Source organism: Alosa pseudoharengus, unplaced genomic scaffold, assembly GCF_046254945.1.
Source record: "Alosa pseudoharengus isolate Yale_2024_CS ecotype anadromous, Long Island Sound unplaced genomic scaffold, YU_APseudo_1.1 YU_APseudo_1.1_scf_5, whole genome shotgun sequence".
Lineage (NCBI taxonomy): Eukaryota > Metazoa > Chordata > Actinopteri > Clupeiformes > Clupeidae > Alosa > Alosa pseudoharengus.
The window spans coordinates 6844430-6858162 of NW_027468837.1; the positions used below are offsets into that span (position 1 = coordinate 6844430).

The following is a 13733-nucleotide window of genomic DNA, read 5'->3' on the forward strand; positions in this document are numbered from 1 at the left end:
TGACATTTGTCATGACGAGATAATTTCGTCAGATATTGGAGGTAAATGCCAAAGTCTATACGGCATTATGTGAAACCTTTACTTCCCTGCTGTGTGGGAGGAACCACCACTGCACACAACGTAACGTAAGCACTGAAACGTCACAAACCTGTGGTCTGTCAGACGAGCTGTGGGTGGGGACCCCTACTGCATGATGCAGTTGTAGTTCTGTCTCCCGTGACAGTGACGCTGTGAAACTGCTATGAAATGTCAATGCAACAGTGAAAGGACAAAGCCATTTCCCTAAATGTAAAGCTTGTATGTAGTATCTTATACGCTTGTATGTTACATACTGAGTCTGGAGCAACAATGGACCAATAAATGAATCAACCACTTCTGTGATCTGAAACCCATTCACATGTGGTACTGACATATTGGTAGTATAGTACATGTATTTTGGTGAAGTACATATCAGAATACAAAATACATTTTGTAACGGCCACAGCAACGAAGAAGAATGACTGATTTTTTTGTATTATTGTGTAACACTTTGAGCTGCATTCTGTGTTTGAAAAGTGCTTTACAAATACAGCTTATTATGAGTGCTGCTAGTGTAGCAGTCATATTGTTGAAGTCAGATTGTCAAAGTTTTTTTCCCCCCCATCATCTACTTCCTGAATTTTTGGTCACCGAAAATGCAGTTTTTCCTAAATACCTACCTGAACCGTGACACCGAGGCTGATGCAATTTGTATGGTATGTTGGTCTCAAGGGCCCGCATCAACTTAGCCCATAACCAGTCATTTGTGATTTGCACTCCCCCCCTCCCCCAGTAAAAAATGTAATCGCCCATATCTTCAGATGAGATCTTAGATGTTCTAAACTGCACCAAATTTAACCAGTAGGCCACGGCTGTCCCCTGATTGTTGGTGTATTTATGAAACATTAACACGGTTATACTAAGCAAATTAATAACAGCACGGTAATTGTCTCTTTCGACTGTTGTCTCATTCTTTTCTGACAAGAGCTAAGTTAGTTAGCCACAATGCTAACATTCGCTAACGCGATGGTTTGCTAATGGAATATATACATGAAAGATAACCTGTCTACCAGGCTTGTGCAAAATTCCAGAATTGAATTGAAACTGGCTCTTAAATTCCAATTAAATTCTTGAATTTCACTTGCATTTCAATTGAGGTAGCAAACAAGAAGCAGAATTGCAATTCGAATTGTGCACAACCCTGCTGTCTACGATGCATCCTAAACTCTGGGCTGGGACATTTCTGCTTACTAAATAGGTTTTTCTGCTGTTGACTCGCTCGCAGCCCTTGGTGGCCCTGTCAGTGCCTTGTAAAATGTTGCATTAAGACCACAAAAAGTCTACACAAAATAAATGTGAGCATCTGAGCTAACGTTAATTCCCAAACACCCACACCCTAGTTTCAGTCTTCAGTTTCTTGCATTTCAACAAAGGTGTTTCAAGTAAGGAAGAGCATGGTTTAGGCTTCAAAGGCTTAAAGTAAAGTAACTGATCATATTTGTAAAATGTTTTGCTTGCATAAAGGGGGAGTCATTAAGCATAAACTGCTCACAATGTAGTTTGTGGCAATGTACAGAATAAATACCTCTTTTATTCTTACTATTCTTTCTATTCTATACAAAAAAAATAATTACTGTATATGAAAAGCATTAGGAAACTCGATAGTTAGGCCTATTCAAATACATAATGTCCCATCTTGATTAGAACCTTGTTGAGAACATTGTGTTTGTTAAAAATGACTATCAGCCGATATATCGGTTATCAGTTTTTGAAAACGATAAAAAAACTAACGGCCCTCAAAATCCCATATCGGTCAGGCTCTATAAGGAGATGGAGACTAAGGCCTAGTCCACACGTACCAAACCGACCTTTTTTTCCTCTGTCTTCCCTGGAACTGTATCAAGAATATTTGCGTCCAAACGGATCCATCTCAACACGACTCAACACGTTACTTTATATCCCAGGCCTATAGGTGGCACTGTTTGTTACAGAAATTGACCAAAGCTTGCAAGCTGTGTAGGCCATACAACCATAGACAGTAAAAGATATGGACAGTCATCACGTAGACGTCAATCGAGGCCAAGGGGGCAGGCGAATTCCCGGAAGTAGAAGCATCGATGTAGCGGTGGTTATCAACTCTCTGCTAACCCCATAGAACGCCCATTCATTTAGGATTTTTTTGAACTCCCATAACTTCATATAACATATATCATGTGCCGATATTTTAGCTTCTGTGTTATCTACATAAACAATAAAAGGCAAAACAAGACTCGACTACCTCGTACGTAACGTTAGGTTCCCGTAAGAAGAATGTTTAGCATGTCCGGTTGAAGGAAAGCTAACGCACTGAAGGGAGATAACCGTATTGTTTGGATAAGAAGCGTAGTCCAGCCAGCACGGAAACTCGTGAACAAAGCTATGTAGCCTACAATAGCATTGTATGTTAAGGTAAAGCATAGAGGCAAGTAAACCTAATGAAAAACAGTAGTTTTACCGTTAGGTAGTCTAACGATAATCATTTCAAAGGTTTTTGATGGATTGACCGTAGGTCAGAAAAGTGGAAAGAAGATTCGCTTCAAGGCTAGAAGCTATAACTTTTTTGTTTTGTTTTACCATGACTGTTTTTGAAGATGATCATTCTAGGCTATTCCGTCGCCACATTTATAATATTGCTACCTTTGTTAGTAACAGTCGATACTTTTGCTTGCATCAAATCGCGCATTCGCATTTAGTGCGCATCTATAGGCTTAAAGGGACACCAGGCAATGTTTTCGTGTTAATTACTCATCTTCGTAAGTCAGTATATGGTTAAATGACTTGTTACATTATTATTATTATTATTTGTTGTGCCACTTAAGATTAAATAAATCAAAACAAAGTATTCTCAGACAAAATATTGTTGAAAATGTTAATGGTTTTGGTCCCCAATGACCATCAACACAAAAGGAGAGAAAACAAATAGCCATCTGACATCTTCTGCAACCACAAGAGTCATCTGACGTCTTGTGGTTTACTCCTCTCTCTGTGTGTGTGTGTGTGTGTGTGTGTGTGTGCATGCATGCATGTGTGTGCAAGCTGCACAGACACACGTACACCATATACATTTAAACATTTTCACATGGCTTCTTAGATCTCCAATTAGACCTTAGTAGACATATAGTGACTAACAGTATTGGTTTGTGGTGCACTTCTGTGTATTTGCAACGTGAACGCATGTCTTCTCAGATCCGTTTTTTGACTCAAGTGTTGTGGATACAAGAGCGTGCTTATACTCACACGCATGTGTGTGGGTGAGTGTGTGAATGTGGTGCCTGCTGACCACATGCAACGTCATGATGGAAAACACTTTTATACCCAAGCGAGCAATAAAAAGACCAGTTAGTTGATAGCCGTGGAATGAAATGGATTTCACTAAATTACAGGTGAAACTAACTTGGTGTAGCTGGATGATATCTGTGTGGATTTTGTTACTTTGTGAAGGACAGTCCCAGAAATGCCCAGAAGGTAAAACATGATAATGTTTGTTTTACTAACATACAGTGACTAAATATATTATTGATTTGAATACTTACTACTAATGATCCTTTCTGTTATTTTCAAGAGTTGCACATTTAAGATCAATGTAATATTTCAACCCTTGGATGTTTACATTCCATAATGCATAATGTGTGGTTTCCAATAGGAAGGTTTACTTTAAGGTAGTCTTTTGCAACAATTGTAACAATTCCCAACAATCGCAAGCCATTAATTAAGAAGATACTGTGTCCTACACAGGTCTGTATGTACATGGTACAGAAGGCTGTCGGCCCTGTAATCCACCAAAGCATTTCATAGAATTTGGCTCATGCCATGAGTGTCGTACATGTGAACATGGTATGTATCTCATGACTCACAAGCAGGTTTTATAAACTTTTTCAATCAAAGTAGACCTAGCTTAACTGAACATTTTAAGTTTTCTTACAAGACTTTATCTCAGCCATTATTATCAAACAATAATTATTATCACACAATAACACACCTGGCATTTTGAGTTTCAATAAATGTGTTGCATTTCTGAGTTAATTTCTGAATTCGTTGCTGACATGAGGACCCATGCTGAGAAAACTGAGCTGATACCTGTATTCTCTCATTGCGCAGAGGTCGCCCAAAGCTGCACTTCAACCTCTAATGCAAAATGTTCTTGCCGGCCTGGTTTTGATTGTGCTAACCCAGAGTGTGGAAGATGTGTGAAGCTACCACACTGTAGAGAAGGTGAAGAACTCAAAAGAGAAGGTGAGACCTGAACCCTAGAGAGAGAAAAAGAAATGAAAATGCAGGGACACAGTTAGTTCAATCATGTATGGGAGAGAGAAAGCAAACAATCAAGAGTGTGTAGTAGGTTACACAGTATTGCCAGTCGAAGTAGATGCGGAAAATATGGTTAATAATCTCTTTTACTGATACTGTTGATAATCTCATGACAATTTCTTAACCATGGTGCCATCAGGCAGAGTCTAGGTAAAGTTTTATACACTTTTATCGATTTTGCTGACTGTCTACACTAATATGCATAAAGTACACAAAAGACGAGAAATGCAATAAATCAAAGCATAGTCCAAAGGAGCTTAATTTAAAGCCATTAAGTCCAAAAGGTTACATTAGAGTAATGAGTAAATAAAGCTGTGGAAATCAAAGAGGCCATTACAAAGGTAAAGGAAGTTCAGTGTCATCTCCTTATTCATTTATTCTCTGTACAAGTTGGATCAGTGCTCATTAGCAAAACCCCATATCAAGCTGAATAGAGCACTTGAGATCACAGTGAATATGACTTTGACAAAGACAGATAAGAATCGCCACCTCTAAAACTCAAAACTGAGTGGGTAGGACAGTAAGCCTACTGAAACATTTACATTTTGTACAGAACCTGCAGCTCTGCAGACTAGCCTTTCTGTTGTGTTTGTTTTATGTTGACTAGTTTTGTGTCCCCGGTCAAAAATGACCGCTGCATTATGACTTGTTATAAATGCATATTCACACGTTATCATCTAATGTTGTGATAGACCTTTTTATATCAACTTATGTTCTAATGGATATTACCAGTTTTGAACTTCCATTTGCTTTATGGCCTGCAGGCCTCATTGACCTGAGCTCATGCAAGTCAGAAAGTGGAAAATTCTATTGGGGAAAGGTTTCAGTGGGGGCTGGCATAGAAGCAAAGAGGGGGAGTGAAGGGGGGGTTGTGTGAATGTGTAAATGTACAGAAGCACAGATACAGTCCATCTGATCAACAGGTGTGTTCCTGGACACTGACCATTTTCTCACCCATTCATTTCTAATGGCCGGTTTTGACCGAGAACACAATGAGGGCCAGATGTACGTACATTTGCGAACGTAGCGTTATCAGCGTCATGGACAAACCGCAGATTGCGAACGCTGTCGGACCCAAGTTTCCGTCGTATTTATCAAACTAGTGTAAACTGCGCCTTTCTCTGCCTTTCTCCGCCCATAATCGCAATTTACGAACATCCATGCAACTGAACGGCAGAGCCTATACAAGCACAGTTGAATGAAGTTAACTGATGACAACATTAAAAAGAATCAAACGTTTAGCAATCATGAAATACGGAGCCCAGGAGGTGTCATTGCAAGATATTTTTGTGTATCGAGAGAATGTGCACTCATTTTACTAAATCGTGCACACTTTTACTAAATTGTGCACTCATTTTACTAAATTGTGCTCTCAATTTAGTAAATCGTGCGCACGATTTAGTAAAATGTGCACACAATTTAGTAAAATGAGTGCACATTCTCTCTGGATATATACCAAAAAATATCTTGCAATGACACCTCCTGGGCTCCGTAATGAAATAATACATACATGATAAGATGTCAACAAGGAGGGAGATAATGAAGATCAGTAGTTTTACTCAAACTACTTGTGCACGTAGGCTATGGAAAATTGGTCAAATCTAGCAAGTATGAAAGTTTAAGTGAATGACGTGAAAGTAAGACATTCGAAAGGCCAACGAAAGTTAAGGTTGCTTTTGATAGTACAAATACTTACAAAACTGGTGCTCTAAATAGCGATTATGTTGTCTTTGAAAGCTTCTCTTATTGATGCATTGAACTGCAATTTGGATTAACACCTGCTTTTACAAGGCGGAAGTATTTAGGCCCAGAATAGACGTGCGCTTTCAGGAGCAGTCTTTGTACATACCGCAAAATACATAATTAGGCGCTTTTTACGCTTCCCCTCTACGCTAAACTCCCACTTTCCCCTGGATCCTCCCATGAATGCATATGCATGACACGAAAAACGCAATTAACCATGTTCAGCTTCCGCGACAGGCAGTTTGCGCTTTTACATCATTGCGGCCTGTTTGTACATACCTCGCAATGATTTTACACGCACGCTGCGAAACAAATATGCCTGAAGTGGTCGCAAAAGCGTTAGTAGCCTACATCTGGCCCTGAGTGTTTTAAAGTTAAATAAAACACACAAATTGTTATGGAAATGATCAAAATTGCTTTGTGTGTTCAGATGCCCATTATCTTTGGACCCATTACATTATCTTTTTACTAGTAAAAACTAATGCATTTTTGTATATTTACAGGAAATTACAAGTTTTCATATTTTTGCCAGCCATGCAACAATACTTCATACTCTGACACTGAGAATGGCACTTGCAAGCCGTTCATAAAGTAAGTCATTGAAATCATTGTTTTTGTACATTTTACCATTCTTTTATGAATTTCACCACAATCTTGTCATATTCTCACATGTGGTTAACAGGTGCCACAGCATTGGTTTAGATGAGGTTTTCCCTGGTAACAGAACACACAATGCAAAGTGTGGTATAATACGTGAGTGTTGTTTTTGTTTCTATGGGCAAATGTAAATGAACACTTGCCCAAATGTAAATGTACTCAAGTGACTGGCAAAGTGATGACACAAATTGTGCAAAGGTGATGAAAACAATGTGTCACACAATTAAAAAAAATGTTGCGTCTATTGTGTTACAGCACCGCCAGGTAAACCTGAAAAAGAGCTCCAAACGGTTCAGAATGTATTCATATACGGATCAGTATTCATTCTAATCTGTCTGTTCATACCGTTGGTTTTCTATACTTGGAGGACTAAATCTAGAGCATCTAGAGGTGAGTGGTAAAAGCATCATCTACATCTTTTCTGAGGTTTTTTTTTTTAAAATATTGTCTCTGAATAGCAACCATGCTTACATTTTCTAATGCCTCATAAATTGCAACATTCTCTTCTTTACAGCTAGATACAGCAGAAAATACAACCCTACGTTGACTCTAGAAGCAGGCCTCTTGACCTTGTCAGTTCAGGAGACCCAAGAGCTTGCAGAACGCTCTTCTCTTTATAATCTGAAGTGATATAGTTCAGCAACTGGATCTTTGCACGACTCTCTGTTTCACCAACAGCTGGCAGCATTTAATAGGTCATGGTGACAGACCTTACACTTCAAGACTAAGTTGATAATACTTAAAGCTGTGTCTATGTCTTTTATGTTCTCTACTTGTGATTTGATTATACATTTTTGGTCAGTGAATAACAACCTGCGCACTAACACCAAACAGGAAAGATTACCTTACATTTTTTATACATTTTTAAGTCAAGCCCAGGTGGGGGCAGAGGGTAATCTGGTTCCTTCAGCTTGTTTTTTTCTCTGTCTGTGTTCACTTACATAACTTAAAAAGCACAGGTCCAATTTCTAATTTCATGCAAGTTCGTGGTCATCAAATCTCCTACCACCTGATAATTCAGATGTGGGTCAGATGCAGGATGCATGATTTGTTTTCACTTTGAATTTGTGGTCAACGATTCCCAGGACACCGAAATACCGGGGCACATGGAGCTTGGTGGGCATGTAGCCCCACTAGAAATGCAGTTTTCGCTGTCCATGGGGGGCCATACAATAAGGGCCCTATCATGACATTCTAAAGTGCATCGTCACTCGTCAAAAGTCTATTCAAATTTAGTAGGATGTCCAGTTCACATTGGGAGGGGTTTCGTTCTCAAAAGTGGAGCGCATGGCGTAACAAGGTGTTCCTAGGTCTTTTAATCAGTCATATGGGTGTGTTTGGGGCGTAACATCATTTTAAACCAATGAGAATGACATCTGTCATTCCCTTTAACGGCGCAATGCGCGATATGTCAAATAAATGCATCGGTATTTTGGCATTCAACGGCGCATTTGAAGGAGGCTGCTTGCGAGACCGTATGGAATAGTCATTCTTAAACCATGCTTTACTAAAACCTAGCATAGCCTTCACGCATTTGCACTCGTCTATTATTTGAACTCATTGGCAAAGTGAAACTAACTTCACCAAGGAGTCAGTCAACGACAAGACAGTTATATGCAGTTACTTTCACTATTGACTGACAATGGGTTACTATAGAAAACATAGGCTGGAAAAAGCAACACTTACCCTAATGTTGCTCAAATGACTAAATAAAACAACATTTATCCTGCAGAGGAGTTGCTTATATCTCGTCTTCAGCTGTGCTCCATACTTGTCTCTCGCCTCTCCCCTAATCACTTTTAACCGTCATTACCAATTTGCAAATGATGGTGAATAACTACTCATCATGAGATGTACAGTATTTCGTAATATCTTTATTCTAATTATGTTTACCATTGTAATCGTGCAATTTGTAATGCTTTGCATGGACGTGCGCTGGTGTGCGTTCATGAATGATAGAAGGATGGTGCGTGCACCTGCCAATATGACTGTTGACATGCGCTCTTAAAATAGCATATGAACAACTCGCCATTGACTTCTGACCAGGTTTAGGTGGTGTATGATAGCGATTTTTAGACAATGCGCCAGGTCCCTCCCTAGGTTGTTAATTGCCACACCCCTGGGCGCAGTGCTTAAAAAATAAAGGTGCAAAATAACGAATTCAACTTCGCGCCGGTGAATAACGAACTTTACGCCATGCGCTGGTGACCGAAAATACAGCCCTAAATGAATTTGTATGTGTAGATTTAGTGACTGTACACACATCAGCCTGTAGATGGTGGTATTGAGCGAACGGTTGCCAGTAGGGGATGTTGAGAAATTGGGATATTGATGTTGAAATGTACGTTTTGCTGAGATATAAGGCAGCACTGCAGTGGCGCAGGAGATATTTTGAAAGTGAGGGGGACCAAATTGTGAACACAAACCCATAGTGAGATCAGATTTCCAGATATCCGATCGCCACCTCTGGCCCACTTTCGACCATCATATTTTAAACTTGCCAGAATATTAAGATAATACCATTGATTGTTTTCAAAATATTTTTTGATTAAAACTGTCAAAACTGTGAGATGAGCACAACGCCAGATCTGCCCTCAGACCAGCTTCTTGCTATGTGCAATTCTACTTTTATTTAATTTTTTTAGATTTATTTTACACTACTTGGGCCAATGGTAGAATACTCTAAAAGCAACATGATGTTGATATTTTATGAAGCCATGAATGAATCATCATGCCTATGATCCAAACATAGACTACATGTTCAAATAGCGTAGTTAGGCCTACAGTACCTAAATTGTCTGGTATAAACCAAATCAACTCTCCACTATGTGTTGGCAGTTAATATTTATGCAATGTTAGAACATGTTGGCCAGTCCAGAACACACAGAAAATTGCAACAGAAAGTTGCCTTTATAATCAACTACTATTTGTTCCAACAGCATTTAAACAAAGCATTTATAAAATTGAAAAAAAATATATTACATAAGAAGTAAAACAAAATACTGTTACTGTAGTAATATACCACATTATCCCAAGCTTCAAAGAGAGCCAGACGTGACACCGCTAAATTCTCAGCTTGTTTATACCCCACACTAAACGCGTAAGAAAGGCCCATCACTTTGGGGTGTGGTAGCCTACTCTCTGGGATTTATGCACCAAGGTAACTGAAGTATCCAATTTGTGTCTTGAAATTATGTTTGAAATAAATGTCTTAGAACAAAAACTTTGGGTAGGCCTATATACCTGTATTTTATAGTTAGGCTAGTGAAAACGAGTTGATCAGTAGGCTAGTTGAGTTTGTTATCAATAAACATAACAGCTAATGTCATGTTGAGCAGGAGATAGGCTACCATAAATCCTCAAATTATGCCCGGGATTGATTCTATTTATAGCTGGACAAATAAAGGCAGGTTCCCATATTTGCCTATACCATACCAACAATTGCCATCAATCCACAAGCACTAGAAGACATTGCTTCGATTTAAGTCAATGAAATAACACCTCTTCTTAATATTTTATTATATTGTTGGTTGGATTAATAAAGTCGTTTTCCTACCATGGGTCTCCAACACACGTTCTCAAGCTCATTGTCTTGCCGCCCCTTTCGAGCTAATTGCCAGAGGCTGAAGCCTACTACATTTAACGCAATTGTTGCGTGACTCAAGGCATTCCAGCCTACGAATTTAATAAAAAGTAGCCTACTAAATCATGCATAATTAAACAATAACTCAATTTAGGCTACTTGGCTACGCAAAAAGGTTTCTATTACAGCACAACCCCTATTCAATGAATGGCTGCCTTGTCACGCAATAAACAGCGGTGGAAATCCCGACACTTTTTCAACTGCATGAAACATAACAGTGAGCCATCAAATATCTCCCAGAGTTCAGTGCCCATCAGTCCCAACATTTAGCAATATAATCAAACAGTCCAAAAGTTAATTAGATCCCAAACCAAACCGAAAATGTTATGCTTTAGATGGCCTACCAGTATGCCGCTCCAAACGAAAAGCATCTCTAATGATGGTTGTTAGTAGACAAACTGGCTTCAGATATCCAACAGAGTGAATATGAGATTGTGCAGTCTTACAGTAGGCCTACTGTAGATGGCTGTGGTTAGTGATGCGATCCTGTTAATGGGGAGTTTTACATATTTAGCGCAAACCCTATAGGTTATTATTTATTTAGCGTATATAAGGCTTTTTTTCCTTATCAAAAGTGAGGGGGACGATGGCCGTCTCTTCAGCACTGCGTGGGACATATCCCCCACGTCCCCCATGCCTTCTGTGCCCCTGCAGCACTGTCAAACACACAGTCATAAACTGGCACGCAAACACACACACACACACGTTGCATCGTGTGTCTGAAAATGAGATGTAAATTTGCCGGCCTGCTGATCTGTTCACATGATCCGGCATTTTGGGGAGCCAGGAGGCAGGATCAGCTAGCAAATTAAAACGTGACGTGCAACAGGGGGCGTGTAGAGTCATAGTCGTAGGCCTTATTATGCGTGAGCCTTCAGATGCAGCAGGTGTGTGATTTCCAAAACCATGGCGGGAGAACCAACTGCACTTTGGTTAGCTGCTGTGCACATTTTTAGTACCCTAAATACAAGTGAAGTAGCTTTGCTGTTGCTTAGAATGTTAGATTCTTGCGATCAACATCTTCAGACAATAAAAAGTAATTTGGAAGGGAAATTGAAGAGAAGCAGGGAGCAGTTCAGTTGAAAGACTTAATTATCACCGTAGATGACGAAGATGTTTGGCTCTTCTTGGTCAATTTGCGTTGGGATTTGCGTTGGGATATGCAGTGGAGAAAGTGACAGAGCACGGCAAAAAAGAGAGTGTGTCCAAATTCACCCATTCTTGAACTACTCGCGAAGTAGCCTACTCATCACACAGACATCACATGTATCACATCACACGAAAAAGCTTTTTCCTCAGCTTTTAAATGATGTCAGTCGCTTGTTGTTGTGGTAAACGGTTCGCGAGAAAAGTAACTTTAATTTAATATTACATTCTGCACCTGTCTCATGTGAAACATGGCCTAGTTATGCATAGGCATTGTGTTTGTTTTCTTTTTGCTTTGTTTGTTTGTCTGTTTGTTAGTTGTGTCTTAGTATGTATATGATATGTAATCCTTGATGTTATATGGGTTATGGACTGATGCATTAGTATCTAGAAAATTTAATAAAAAAGTTTATATTAATCAAATGTAATTCCATTGCCTCCATGTCTTATCACCTGTCTCCTTGTTCTGTAAAGAAACTAGTTCGGGCTAGCCCAAGTTCACCATAGGCTTGGGGTTAGTAACAGAAGCAGAGTGTTAACAAAACATGAATTGACTCAGAAAACTACTGAGAACTCTCTTTAGGAACTCCAAACACTCTTAGCAGAAACAGAGTGCAATGACAAAACCTGCCAAGACCAGGGGTGGACAGCTATGGTGCATCAGTTCAACCTTCTGTAGGATGAGGTGCAGCAGGAGAGATTGGAAATGGGAAGGAGCTGTGGTCAAGCCACAGCACAAGGCTGTTGGAGGGGCCACGAGGGCTGTCACTTTCAGCTGTGTCAACAGCAACAAGTGCATTCCGTCTCCTGATGAGTGAAGCTCAGACATGACCCACAGCGGTGGCCTCAGCGACAACGCTTCAACAATCAGCAGTGCCGTCAAGGAGGGATGTATGTGGCAGTGGCAGTTTTAGAGGCAATGGCAGGGGTAGAAACATTTATAGCACCATTAGCAATGGAACTGGTGGAGACAAGTACAGTGCAATTCACTGGATGGAGGGGACCCAAAATGCAAGTAAAATTGCAGAAATGCAAAAGTATACAGAAATGAGGATAGAACACTTTTTTATAACATTTGAAAGAATTGCAATGGCAAGTCGGTGTCAGGGAGAGTGGGCACTTATCCTGGTGCCATTACTTACTAAAGCAAGAGCAGCCTAATATCACCATGGACTATGCAATGGATTATGTTAAGATGGAAGAAATAATTTAAAGAAGCCCTATGCAACAATTTTAGCAAAAATGACCTTAATTATGCAGGTTGAGAGTCGTTCTGATGGTTCTACAACACTTTCTGGGTTGTTTGGTGGGTGCTTCTAGCCTGGCGGGCCATCCTATATCATTGAATTGTATAGTCTGGAATCGAACCATTCACCTCGCTTAATCCAAGGGGCGGGCAGAGAATTGTCTTTCAAACTGCCTAGGCATGCAATAGGCCAGCGCTACCACCATATCCGTATCCGGTCGGCAAGGCAAATACATCCTTCTTCGAAAGGAATGACTTAAGTGCATTGTGTTGCTCAACTTTCAAAGAAAAGCACAAGTCCAACTCCTTCAAAGTTGACGCCAACGCCGATTCAAACAACTGCCATAGCCACCTTCCTTGTTCACCGTCGCAGGACTGTCGTTATCCTGTTAAGCCCGCCTTAAGACTCTCTAAATAGAGCGCTGTGATTGGATGACGTCCACGGCGTCAGCCAATAGAAATCCCTATGGTTTGATACTAGACGTACAGGCTGAGCAAATTAATTTGCCGCTGCTAGGGTGCGTCTAGATTTCTAGGCTAGGGTGCTTCGTCTCCCTCTATCGCTTCTCCGTGGAAAAACCGAATATGCAACTTTCTGAACCCGGACCGGATAAATCCGGATGTGACTCAGCGGAAGTATCCAATCGCGCCTCAAAATGTAGTCAGATTGTAGTTTCTAAGACTGCAAAACGGACGCCGACTTGGCTTTGTTGCTGTTGAAATTGTAAGTAGCCTACCCTTGGGTGAACTTGGGTTTTTGTAATGTGGTTTGATAGTCTCTTGAACAATGTGTTTGCTCGACCACTTTATTGTGAGCCCTGTATGTGTTTAGCTTGGTTTTTTGATGGCTAGCTTGCTAGCTAGTGGGGGTTTAGCGTAGCAGTCACTTACCGAAGCTGCAGGGGGAGCTATGTCGTGAAAAATGTGAGCCCA

General features: G+C 40.2%; 1 long non-coding RNA gene across 1 annotated transcript; it reads left to right on the top strand.

Annotated features, from left to right (window-relative positions):
- Positions 1–3419: 3419 nt before the first annotated feature.
- LOC143104106 (uncharacterized) lies at positions 3420–8047 on the top strand. Its single transcript, XR_012983002.1, has 7 exons — positions 3420–3522; positions 3793–3891; positions 4156–4290; positions 6612–6699; positions 6791–6861; positions 7021–7155; positions 7280–8047. It is a non-coding gene; the product is annotated as an uncharacterized LOC143104106 (long non-coding RNA).
- Positions 8048–13733: the final 5686 nt, after the last annotated feature.